Genomic DNA, 14,444 nt, shown 5'->3' with positions numbered 1-14,444 from the left:
TGTCATGCTTCAGCGCTCGTGTATTGTGTGCCAAAGTTCGACCAAAACACTAATAAGCAGGCCGTTTTAATATTTTGAGTCATCAGTGTAGGCATATTAGGAGAATGCGACACTCACGGAACCTCAAATAACATACAAAATATTCACTAATATTGTTATAAGCTGTACAACAAAAACATTAGTATTTTATGCCTGCTCAGAAGTAGTTATTGCTCAGTAAACCATTTTAAAGTGGTGAAGTAAATTATGGAAGAGATCAACGAGTACAAATTCCACAAAAGGTCAGGATTTCATAGCAGTACTAGAACAGTTTTCAGTTCCGTAAACAGCGAAGTTTAACTAGGAATACGTGTTAGTGGTATACATGTGAACCACCTTCGCCTTGCTTAAAATAATGTATTGTTTGCTTGCAATTCATATAACTTCAGCGACGAGTAGAAAATCTTAATTGAGAGTATATATAAGCATTGTGAAAATCAAAGCACTAAAGTGTTATGTAATCAACATATTCCAAATATTACAATACACAATAACAATAAAGACAGACCCTTATTTCTGAATTTAGGAAAGCTGAATGTAATGACAACAAAAGAAAGAAAAAGTGCTTACTGTAATCTAAATACTGCTTTAAAAGCTAAGATTTACGTCTACATACTTACTCGGCAAGCCACAGTATGGTGAAGGGTACTATGTACCACTACTGGTCCTTTCCTTTCCTTTTCCAAATGGAATGAGGGAAGAATAGGCCTATGCGCCTAATTTCTTTTATCTTAGCCTGGCCGCACTTACACAAAATGTGCATTGGCGGCAGTAGAATCATTTGCAGTCAGCTGCAAATTCCGGTTTTTATAAATTTCCTAACAGTCTTTTGCGAAAGGTAGATCGTGTTCCCACCAGCGATTCCCGTTTGTGTTAGCGATGCATCTCTGTTACAACTGCCTGCCGTAATCTCATAACTATCCAACTGATTGTCGTCTGATAGAGGTCAGTTGTTCTGCTGGTGGTCCGCACCTTCCGAACATGGTTTTACGATGCCGTAACCCAACGTCTTCATCAGATAATTCCTGATCTGGCTGACTGTGTCCCATGTTTGTTCCTGGATGGTGCCAAGAGTTTCATCTGCTGTCCTCTCTGGAGTTCCATCCGCCGTCCTCTTCGATACATCCCCGCGAGGCGAGTCTGCGCGCTGCTCAAGGTGTTCCATATTGTGCCTGCGCCCATTGCGGATGTCTCCCATCATTGTGGCTGCCTCTTGGTGTTCCTAATTCAGTCCGCGCCTGTAAGGCGTATTTCTTTGAATCTCACGCAGCTGTAGGGGTACGTCCGCTACACCTGTTTCTTGCAGCAGTGTCAGTCTCTTAGTGACTGACTTGACATCGCCGTGAGAGATAGCCGTAGTGGGGATGGAAGGCATGCTGAATGCTACAGCGGTGCGAGACTGCTCGTCACGGGCACGAACCGTATATGGAACACCAGGACGCGATCATCACCGCGGGAGACAGAAGGTGCAGAAGAGTAGTGAACACCTGGAACAACGGGGAAGCGCGCCTCACGAGCGCGAACCGATGAGGGAGCCATTCTTCTGGCTTCGGGAGTAACAATAACACGAGCACTACATAGAGAATCTAACCACACCCGTTCCGGAGCCGTTGGCTGACGGGACTCTCGAACAACCACCCAGGTGCAAATATGGGACGCAGTCAGCCAGGCAGCCAGTCTCAGGGAACTACTGATGATGATGTCAAGTTATGGCGTCAAAATATAGTGTTGGGAAGACACAAACCACTGGCAGAACACTCGATCTCAACGAGATGACAATTGTGTGTTGATCGAACCTAAGGTAAAATTTCGCGTAGCACACTTCTGAATTAGTTCGATATCTTGCATTGATCTGACCTGATGAGGATCCCAAAGTAGTAGGCAATAATGTGTCGCACATGTCTTCCATGTGTGATCTGCTTTGTAGACGATCTACACTTTCCTAAAAATCTCCCAATAAACCAAACTCGAGCATTCTCCAAACTAATACCAGCCTTACATGCTCATTCCATTTCATGTCACTTTCAGTTTGTATGTAGGTCGTCTCTGAAGTAGACTACCAGGCATACTGTTGGTGAACATCAGTGGGTTGGGTTTCAACATTAGCCGGCCGGTGTGGCCGTGCGGTTCTAGGCGCTTCAGTTTGGAACTGCGTGACCGCTACGGTCGCAGGTTCGAATCCTGCCTCGGGCATGGATGTGTGTGATGTTCATAGGTTAGTTAGGTTTAAGTAGTTCTAAGTTCTAGGGGACTGATGACCACAGATGTTAAGTCCCGTAGTGCTCAGAGCCATTTGAACCATTTGAGCCATTTTTGGTTTCAGCATGATGAGTCGTTGTAGTCCACGAAGCATAGTCAACAGGAAGTTGCCTCCTGCTTGCTGCACGCCGGCTTTATAGCCTGTGTGGGCCAAGTTATCGTGTGTTGTTGCTTATTGATAGGCCCTTTTCTAGGGCCACTTACGTTGTGAACGGAAAACTCTCTTCTCAGCTTCCATTCATCCCATGTTGTGGCTGGTCAGCGTGTTCTTCTCGTACACTCGTACACTTAGGAGACAAAAGTCGTGGGCTACCTCCTTATGTCTTGTTGGACATTCTTTTGCCCAAGACAGTGCAGGAACTATACGTGGCATGGACTCAACATGTATTTGGAAATGCCGTTCGGAAATAATGAGCCATGCTGATTCTATAGCGATCCACAATTGCGGAAGTGTGGCCAGTACAGGATTTTGTGCATGAACTCATCTCTCAGTTACGTCCCGTAAATGTTCGATGGGATTCATTTCGGGCGATCTACGAGGCCAAATCATTCACTCGTCTAGAATGTCCTTAAAACCAACAGCGAGAAAGTATGGACAGTGGCATGGCGCATTATCACCCATAAAGAATTACATCGTTGCTTAGCAACATGAGGTCCATGAATGACTATAGATGGTCTCTAGGTAGCCGAACGTAACCATATCTGGTCAGTGAAAGGTTGAGTTGGATTAGGGGATCCATTCTATTTATACACAGGCCACACCATTATGGAGACATCACCAGCTTGCACAATGCCTTCTTGACAACTTGGATCCATCGCTTCGTGGAATCTGTACCACTCTCGAACTCTACCATTTTTTGTGTCCTCACTATTCCGACTCGTTTGATGCGCCCGCCACGAATTCCTCTCCTGTACCATCCTCTTCATCTCTGAGCAGCACTTGCAATTTACAACCTCAGTTATTTGCTGGATGTATTCCAATTTCTAATTTTGCCCTCTACAGCTGCCTCTAGTACCATGGAAGCCATTCCCTGATGTCTTAACAGATTTTCTATCATACTCTCCCTTCTTCTTGTCAGTGTTTTCCACATATTTCTTTCCTCTCGATTCTGTGCAGAACCACCTCATTCCTTACCTTATCAGTCCACCTAATTTAAAACATTCGCCTGAAGCATTACATCTGAAATGCTTCCATTCTCCTCTGTTCCTCTTTTCCCACAGTCCACGTTTCACTACCATACATTCCTTACCTTATTAGTCCACATAATTTTTCGACATTCGGCTGTAGTACCACATCTCAAATGCTGCGATTCTCTTCTGTTACGGTTTTCCCATAGTCTACGGTTCACTACTATACAATGCTGTGCTCCAGACGTGCATTCTCAGAAATTTCTTCCTCAAATTAACGCCAGGAATTATTTTACCAGTGCTAGTCTGCTTTTGATGTCCTGCTTGCTCCTTTCGGAATTGGTTATTTTGCTGCCTAGGTAGCAGAATTCAGCTACTTCGTGACCATCAATCCTGATTTTAAGTTTCTCACAGTTCTCATTTCAGCTACTTCTCATTACTTTCGTCTTTCTTCGATTTACTCTGAATCTATATTCTCTATTCATTAAATACACTCCTGGTAATTGAAATAAGAACACCGTGAATTCATTTTCCCAGGAAGGGGAAACTTTATTGACACATTCCTGGGGTCAGATACATCACATGATCACACTGACAGAACCACAGGCACATAGACACAGGCAACAGAGCATGCACAATGTCGCCACTAGTACAGTGTATATCCACCTTTCGCAGCAATGCAGGCTGCTATTCTCCCATGGAGACGATCGTAGGGATGCTGGATGTAGTCCTGTGGAACAGTTTGCCATGTCATTTCCACCTGGCGCCTCAGTTGGACCAGCGTTCGTGCTGGACGTGCAGACCGCGTGAGACGACGCTTCATCCAGTCCCAAACATGCTCAATGGGGGACAGATCCGGAGATCTTGCTGGACAGGGTAGTTGACTTACACCTTCTAGAGCACGTTGGGTGGCACGGGATACATGCGGACGTGCATTGTCCTGTTGGAACAGCAAGTTCCCTTGCCGGTCTAGGAATGGTAGAACGATGGGTTCGATGACGGTTTGGATGTACCGTGCACTATTCAGTGTCCCCTCGACGATCACCAGTAGTGTACGGCCAGTGTAGGAGATCGCTCCCCACACCATGATGCCGGGTGTTGGCCCTGTGTGCCTCGGTCGTATGCAGTCCTGATTGTGGCGCTCACCTGCACGGCGCCAAACACACATACGACCATCATTGGCACCAAGGCAGAAGCGACTCTCATCGCTGAAGACGACACGTCTCCATTCGTCCCTCCATTCACGCCTGTCGCGACACCACTGGAGGCGGGCTGCACGATGTTGGGGCGTGAGCGGAAGACGGCCTAACGGTGTGCGGGACCGTAGCCCAGCTTCATGGAGACGGTTGCGAATGGTCCTCGCCGATACCCCATGAGCAACAGTGTCCCTAATTTGCTGGGAAGTGGCGGTGCGGTCCCCTACGGCACTGCGTAGGATCCTACTGTCTTGGCGTGCATCCGTGCGTCGCTGCGGTCCGGTCCCAGGTCGACGGGCACGTGCACCTTCCGCCGACCACTGGCGACAACATCGATGTACTGTGGAGACCTCACGCCCCACGTGTTGAGCAATTCGGCGGTACGTCCACCCGGCCTCCCGCATGCCCACTATACGCCCTCGCTCAAAGTCCGTCAACTGCACATACGGTTCACGTCCACGCTGTCGCGGCATGCTACCAGTGTTAAAGACTGCGATGGAGCTCCGTATGCCACGGCAAACTGGCTGACACTGACGGCGGCGGTGCACAAATGCTGCGCAGCTAGCGCCATTCGACGGCCAACACCGCGGTTCCTGGTGTGTCCGCTGTGCCGTGCGTGTGATCATTGCTTGTACAGCCCTCTCGCAGTGTCCGGAGCAAGTATGGTGGGTCTGACACACCGGTGTCAATGTATTCTTTTTTCCATTTCCAGGAGTGTAGTTCATTCCATTCAGCATATCAAGTAATTCTTCTTCACTTTCACTCAGGATAACAATGTCATCAGCGAATCGTATCATTGATATCCTTTCACCCTGAATTTCGATTGCACTCCTGAACCTCTCTTTTATTTCCATCATTGCTTCTTCTGTTTGCTGATTGAAGAGTAGGGGCGAAGGACTACATCCCTGTCTTACGCCCTTTTAATCCGAGCGCTTCGTTCTTGGTCGTACACTGTTAGTATTCCATCTTGGCTCTCGTGCATATTGTATATTACTCGTCTCTCCATGTATCTTACCCCTATTTTTCTCAGAATTTCGAACATCTTGCACCATTTTACATTGTCGAAAGCTTTTTCCAGGTCGACAAGTCCTATGATCGTGTCTTGATTTTCCTTTAGCCTTGCTTCCATTATCAACTGCAACGTCATAATTGCCTCTCTGGTGCCTTTACCTTTTTTCTTAAGTCATGTGTTCGTCATCTAGTACATCCTACATCTTCAGTTTTATTTTCCATTCTTCTCTGTGTGGGGCGGCGAGTGGATACTGCAAATTGCTTGTGAAATAAAGTTTGTTATTTAAACGTGGGAAAAACACTGCACTTCCCGGCTTTTGGAATGTTGTATAATGCTGTCTTCCGCCGTTCTCAACACTGGCTCTCTCTTTGCTTTTTGGCACCCAGAAAGTGATTTAACGAAACGTGGAGCCTGTAATGAGAGTTCCTAGTGCCCACTTAACCTGAGAATATTATTATAGCTGCAGCTTATAGCTCTGAAGAAATAGGAGATTGTTCAGGATTTCTAATCAAAAACAATTTTCCAAAATAGTTGAGTATATTCTGAAATTCACTGATAACATCACAATTATCCCAACAGCCTAACAAACAGAGCAGTTCAGAGTCTAATTCGCTGATGCAACTATAAATATCCGAATTGAATGTCAAAAGAATGCTCGCCAAAATTTGATGAGAAAATCTCATCAAACGCCACGCTAAAATGATTGGTAGAATGTCTGTCCCGCGACGGCACGTGAAAATACAACAACACGCAAACTGAAGCTAGATAATGAAAATCATTCCAAAATATAATCCTTCATTTGAAATGTTTTCACAGTTACGCGTATACATCGTAACTCAATACGGCACCCGAGGCAGTTTGTAGCAGCGCTACCGTAGCGAAGCGACTCCCGACACAGCTGACGTGCTATTCAGCGTCTGGAGAGAACTGGGGCCTTCCTTACTCGCGCAGTACTCTTATATATATAGCCTCGGTGCGGACGGCTAAGAGAACGCCGGCTCTAACTTGGCTCTCACGACTGGCCGCTGGGCTAGTAACGCACCACTTCAAGTTACATAATAATTTATAGCTTCTTTTGCTGATGGCTTATGAAGCTGTTAATTTAATCGTGCATTTAGCACGCAGGTAAGTATTTATAATAAAATTATGACGTGGCTAAGTTAAATATCTTGGGCGAGAGAAATAATTAAGTTACGCTGCACGCAGCCGATGAGCTCTGAACTGGTCCTTTTGAGATCCGCTATCGCTATAATTTTATAGGTATTCAAAAGAAACTTTTCACATCTTCATAGTCATAGCGGACCTCCAACCTATTTAAATCTAAACATCCTAGTCTTATTCATTAGCCTACTTAATCTATCTTGCTTCCTTCAGTTTTGAGATGAAAACCAGAAAATCATGAATTTCCACTAAAGTCTTAACCTGTGAAATCCAAAGTACTGTTTTTATTAAATCATTATGAAAGATGAGTCTAAATATAAATTTTGAAGTCTCTAGCTCCTTTCTGTTGCGCCAATAATTTTTTTAGAAAAACGCCCAAATTACAAAAATGGCTGGAGTTATCGCACTGATATTTAATACACATTAATTTAGTATTATTCCTTACATGCTGGAAAAGTTTCAGATCATTTGCTTGAATTTTAAGGTATTGCGCAACATTTATGACGTCAGAGCTAGTTACAGCAGACTGGCTGGCACACAATGGAAACTGATGTGAATTTACTACAGCGTGAGTAGGCTGCTTCCCTACATCACCCTCTACTTAAATTTTTTGTTTATGAATGTTAATGAATGAGAAAAAAAATTTATTTACAAAAAGGGAAGCAAGAGTACAATTTAACTCCCTATAAAAATCAAAATTGAAACATAAACATGTAGAAACATTAAAGAAAACTGATTATCTACATTAATTATTTAAATTGTGGGCATGTTCACTGCCTTTTAAACAATGTCAGTACTCAAAATTTTAAGCGAAGTCACTGAAATATTTCGGCATACATATTGCCTTAGACCAACAAACACATAATAATTGAAAAATTATGAAAATCTTAGACCCATTAATTACATTAAATACACTTTTACATACACAAATTCAAAGAAAATAACATGATACATAAACAGATGATTATCTCTTAGCTGTCTTTTCTAAACCTGAAAGAAAAGTTCACAAATAATTTTTACACACGTGGTTGTAGCCGCTTTGGCTGGCGTCCTACACTTCCATTCACAAGGGTAGAGGAGGGGAAGTTGCTATGGTGTGCGTCCTTCACGTTCTCTCTAACTTACATGGGGGAAAGGGGAGGGTCACTGTGAGTTGTGTCCAAGTCACTCCACGCTTTCACGCAGCTACCAGGCTGCCATTATCTGGTTTGTCCTGTAGAACAAACAAAAGAGTGCCTCAGACTCTGTTCACTTATTATCTAAGGGTGGGTCACAATGAAATGGGGATATATACATTTTAACTTCCAATATATTACTGGAACAAAGTTAACAGAACTTTTTTTTTTCAACATTACTCTTGCGGTTACTTAAATGTCATAAAATCGGTAAATAAATGGCTGAAAACGCCGTTAGTCACGTACTAGAGAAAATTTATGCTCAAGGCATACAATCATGAATCCTATTTAACGTCAATTTCTTATTTCTGGGCCGGAACACTGAACCAATGCTCGGTACATTCCTGACACATTTGTATTTTAAGCATTTAATTAACTCATCTTTGATTACCTTATTCTTAGAGATAGTATGAGTATGATTAGTGGTTGTTTTCTCAGCTTCTTTGTACATGTGAGTAACTTTTGGTAATAGTGCAGTTGTGAGTGTTCAAAACACACTACGTTTAGTTGACTACAAAATCCACTTATTGGTCCTCTGCTGTTGTCAGTTCCACATCTGCAATTAGGGTCTTACTTTGAAGTGTATTTATGCTGAGCTAAAATTACTGTTTCACGTCTGCTATTATGTTTCTTATTTATATTGCTAGTGTATGTACTTATTTACCACTCACTCTATTAATATTTAAAGCATAGGATAGCACATTTATTTCATATTCATAGTGTATTGCGGCTGATTAGTTTGTTCACGTGGCAATCCATTTCCACTCGATCGGATGCTGAAACCTCAGGTAGTCTCTCTCGGACCTACCAATAAAGTGCATCAAATAATTATGGACGAGCGTAATGCTAAATTCCTTAAACCTATAGGACACCATGAGCTGCTCTGTCTCATCTAACATAAGGGTACCTATGGTCGCATTCACGCTTCCAACTCATAACCTTAATACGCGTAGGTGTATCCTGTCACACACTACACTAAAATAATGGTCAGCTCCAACCTTATAAATACTTCAGGGACGTGTCCTTCACGACTCAACCACAAACACTGCTCACTTCTATTACACTGCCTTTCCGTGCTACATCAGGTGAGTTTAAACTTACAACTTATCTGCATATTTTTCATAACACTTAGCAATCTCTTTCTTATTATTTATTAGTTAGCTCTAATGTATCCACTAGGTTTCATTACCACTTCAGATTCTGCTTGTACACGAATTCATACATCTTTTTAAATTACTGTTGATGGACCATTTCCAACCAAACAACACTTTGTACTTACTATATTACCAGGGTACTACACACAATTGTTACTCAAATACATTGTATCTTAATTACATCATACTTCTCTATTGTTTGTCACTATTAGGTTTGTCACATTAGGTATCTTTCTTCACTGATCGGTAGATAGAATGGTAACATAACTCATGGCCTGATAGTCATGACAGAAAAATTTCATGTCTGAAAGAAGAGATCTAAATTTTGGTGGATAGGAAAGATGAAGAATGAGTGAGACCTGAAAAGGGAAAGAAGATCTCACACAGCTGGGACTGCACAGCTGCCACACTGTGTAGAGGTTACAGAACAACCTCCTCCCTACAGCCTTCATTAGCTGAATGCTGTATTAATAGACATGACGGAAAATTTAGTAATTGGTAAGAAGGGGTCGAAAATTTTTGTGGATAGGAAAGATGAAGAATGAGTGAGACCTGAAAAGGGAAAGAAGATCTCACACAGCTGGGACTGCACAGCTGCCACACTGTGTAGAGGTTACAGAACAACCTCCTCCCTACAGCCTTCATTGGCTGACTATGACCACGCCACGTCGATCTGAAAATTCCTTATGATGCCTTTTTAGAACCTGTCTCAGTTCTTCCTTTTGATTGTCTGAAGTCTTATCTATTTCCTGCAATTTAGCTTCTATTTTGTCCAAAATAATTGCTTCTTCTTCTTCTGTGTTCAGCTTATTGTTACTAAGATTAACACCTTCGTCCCAATACCTCCTATTTTTCAAAATTCTTATAGGCAACTCCCAAGTTTCATGATCAGTTACTACATGCTTATCACTAAAAGGTACTATAATTACTCCGGTTATTGGTAAGACCATTTTTAACTGGCTTCTTTCAAAGTCAACAACACTCTGATATTTTGACAAGAAATCTATGCCAATTAAAACCTCAATACTGAGATTGTTTACAATTAAACATGGATGATCAATTAAATTACCATTAATGTTAAATGGTAGTAAAGCTTCTTGCTTTACCGTTTTTGAAACCTTGCCAGTAGCACCAATTATTCTTAGTCCTGATACCCTCATTACGGTAAGCTTGTCTTTACCAGGTAAAGCATCAAAGAAGGACTGAGATATTGCACTCACCTCACTTCCACTGTCTAAGAGACAACGTACATTGATACCCAACATGTTCACTATTATTATAGGGTGGCTTATTCTAGGTTGTACAGGTGGTTCCTCAAATTCATCTAGTAGTTCCTTTTGGATTTGTCTCCAACTAAAGTGATTGACATCTGTCTTCATTACATTTAGGTCACAGTGTGTAGGGGTTTCCGGAATTATATTTTCAGCTGCCTTTTCCAGTCGGTCTATTGATTTTAAATCGAAACACTGCACAACTTCATTACATTTAGTTTGCTGAACATAACCCAAATTACTGTAGTCTGAGCGATTCTGCGTCTCCAGACCGGGCATAACACTAGTTACAGCTAAACCACTTTCACCATTATCGTCGGTTTCCTTCTCAAGTGACAACTGGTCACAGCTACTGGGTTCATTGACCCTCAACAGCCTACCCTCTACATTCTCACTTATCTCCTGTCCTAAGTCTATTAGTACATTATCAACATCCTGCACAGGCACTTTAGATAAGAGCACATCATCCTCATCGTAAATATAAGCATGAATTTCTTCTGCTTCTTCACCTGTCAATTCAATATTTTGTAGCTCTTCCCTATTGTTACACTGCTGCGCCTTCTCTTTCTCTTCCCACTTAGAAAGCGTTTCTAACACGGTATCTATCAAATACTGTGAGTGATCTAATATTTCTGTTGTATCTTTAGATGCTACCGACTCTTCATCCACATGTTCAGTTTGAGTATTCTGATCTGTCTTACCAATTCCCTTAACTACTGGCTTAGGAAAAGTAACCGTCTGGTGAGCGCCAGTGTCCTCATAGACGGGAACTAGTTTTCCTGCCTCGGCCTATTGCTGTTTTCTTTAGTTTCATTATAATTGACTGGCACAGCATTGCTTTCCGTACTGTTGTTTACATGCATATTTCTGTTCGGAACAAAATTATTATCTCTTGGACGCCATTGTTGGTTCTGATAATTATTTCCCCAATTCCTACCTCTCTTAGGATGGCGAATACCTACTGTTCTGATGTTTACATTACCATTTTGCTCATTCCTAAAATTACTATTATTGTTAGTGGCATTTCTGTTATTACGTGCCTGCTCCTCATTGGCAGCAACACGTTCTACACGTTCCAAATATTCAATGAAACGATCAAGATTGTCTCTAGGGGCCGATATAATTCTGGTTTGCCAATACCATGGCAGTTTGGCTTCAAGACCTAATATAATCATTTCTGGCTTTAGCTTTTCCGCTAAATGTGACAAACGTGAAATCCATGACCTAGCAAATTCTTTAATTGATTCCTTGCCTGCACTGAAGCGTTTTCCACTCCAAAATTCTCTTAACACTTCATTTTGCTTATTACTAGACCAATATTCATTAATGAAAGCTGTTTTAAACTCCGCTAAAGTTTTACACTTCAACATAACATCAGCGGACCAACGCAAGGCGTCACCTGCTAAATGGCTTTTAATAAATGAGATTTTCTCTCGTTCAGACCAATTTGGTGGAATTACATCTTCAAAATCGTTCCAGAAATCTAGCGGGTGGATATTTTTATCTGGATCAAACCGCAAGAACTGCCGACACCCGATAAATGCGGCGTTTGCAGCTACAACTTGTTGTATACTACCATTACCAGAAGTTACTGAAGCTACTTTACTCTCAATGTTAGCAATGTTAGTACTGATATTTTCTACTCTCAATTCAACATTATCTACTCTTTGTACAATATGAGTAGTATCAGTTTTAATTGCATCTACGTCTGCTTGACATATGTTTACTTTAATATTAACATCTTTAAATCTATCTGAGCACAGTTCAGATTCCGCCTCGATCTTTTCTGTTAACTTGTGCTCCAGTTTCGCATCTTCCATTTGGAAGTCTTTGCGAACCTCAGCAACTTCGGATTTTACTGTTTTATACATTTCAGAAAATTGTTGAGCAACCTTTTTCTTAATATCCTCATGGTTGTAATCAATTTTATAATTCAAACTGTCTAGATCCTCTTTCAACTTATTGCAACCAGCCTTGAAGGTATCGTCCATTACCTCCAATCTTTTATTAAAATTTGTTTGACTGGCCACAATCTCAGACTTTAATTCAGCATTACTGTTTTTGACCTCAGTTATTTCAGATTTTAATTCAGCTGTCATTTGCGCATTACTGGCAGCAATTGCTTGTAATATAACATTTAGATCAACAGCCCCAGCATTTTTGGGTTGCTCACTAGCTGGCTTTTTATCACACTCAGGTGACGAAAAACTAGCTCCAACACCAGAATCATCAAAATTAAATGAAACTTCTGATTGATTAGTCCTATCTAACTTCTCCTTCTTAAACTCTACCATCTCTGATGACTGTTTCATTTTTAATTCATCAGAGAAACTATCATCCAATAAATTTACAATTTCTACTTTCTGCTTTACTACAGGTGTCTCTATTATTGAATCATTACCCCTTCCCACACTACTGTCAGGAGACAATACTTCATATTTTACTTTAACATTACCACTTTTATGCATATTTACACTTGAAACGTTGTCTGGATTTACAGTTTGCTCAACAGACATAGGTTCTGATTTAAGTTTAACCCCAGTTTCTTTTGGCGGTTCCATCGCCGACAGTCTTTTAGTGCAGGTTAGTAAAATTTTAAACAGTTTTTCACTTAACTTAGTTCCTTCTGCACGACGTTGTTGTTGCCGGCGCGGCGTACCAGGATTCCTGATGCGACGTGGCACGTTGAACTGCAGACGGCACTCCGACGGCTGTGGTGCAATTGCGTGGCCCGCAATTGCAGGCGTGGCTACGGCTGCTACGGCGGACGACTGCGGTACGGCGAAACTGGCTTCTCGCGATGCCGGCAGCACCGCTAGACTCAGTGCCAGCTCCGTCAATCTAGATGCGTTGTTAATTCAACTGCGTTGTCCACCTGCCTATGTAACACTTTCACTGTTCTATACTCAGTTGCGTGTCGCATTTCACTCGCGAATCCGAATAGTTAAAAATCACTTTCACTTAGTTGATTTCCCGGCCGATGCACCATATGTGGGGCGGCGAGTGGATACTGCAAATTGCTTGTGAAATAAAGTTTGTTATTTAAACGTGGGAAAAACACTGCACTTCCCGGCTTTTGGAATGTTGTATAATGCTGTCTTTCGCCGTTCTCAACACTGGCTCTCTCTTTGCTTTTTGGCACCCAGAAAGTGATTTAACGAAACGTGGAGCCTGTAATGAGAGTTCCTAGTGCCCACTTAACCTGAGAATATTATTATAGCTGCAGCTTATAGCTCTGAAGAAATAGGAGATTGTTCAGGATTTCTAATCAAAAACAATTTTCCAAAATAGTTGAGTATATTCTGAAATTCACTGATAACATCACAATTATCCCAACAGCCTAACAAACAGAGCAGTTCAGAGTCTAATTCGCTGATGCAACTATAAATGTCCGAATTGAATGTCAAAAGAATGCTCGCCAAAATTTGATGAGAAAATCTCATCAAACGCCACGCTAAAATGATTGGTAGAATGTCTGTCCCGCGACGGCACGTGAAAATACAACAACACGCAAACTGAAGCTAGATAATGAAAATCATTCCAAAATATAATCCTTCATTTGAAATGTTTTCACAGTTACGCGTATACATCGTAACTCAATACGGCACCCGAGGCAGTTTGTAGCAGCGCTACCGTAGCGAAGCGACTCCCGACACAGCTGACGTGCTATTCAGCGTCTGGAGAGAACTGGGGCCTTCCTTACTCGCGCAGTACTCTTATATATATAGCCTCGGTGCGGACGGCTAAGAGAACGCCGGCTCTAACTTGGCTCTCACGACTGGCCGCTGGGCTAGTAACGCACCACTTCAAGTTACATAATAATTTATAGCTTCTTTTGCTGATGGCTTATGAAGCTGTTAATTTAATCGTGCATTTAGCACGCAGGTAAGTATTTATAATAAAATTATGACGTGGCTAAGTTAAATATCTTGGGCGAGAGAAATAATTAAGTTACGCTGCACGCAGCCGATGAGCTCTGAACTGGTCCTTTTGAGATCCGCTATCGCTATAATTTTATAGGTATTCAAAAGAAACTTTTCACATCTTCA

Source organism: Schistocerca cancellata, chromosome 6, assembly GCF_023864275.1.
Source record: "Schistocerca cancellata isolate TAMUIC-IGC-003103 chromosome 6, iqSchCanc2.1, whole genome shotgun sequence".
NCBI classification, from domain to species: domain Eukaryota; kingdom Metazoa; phylum Arthropoda; class Insecta; order Orthoptera; family Acrididae; genus Schistocerca; species Schistocerca cancellata.
Note: the sequence above shows the minus strand (reverse complement) of the source record.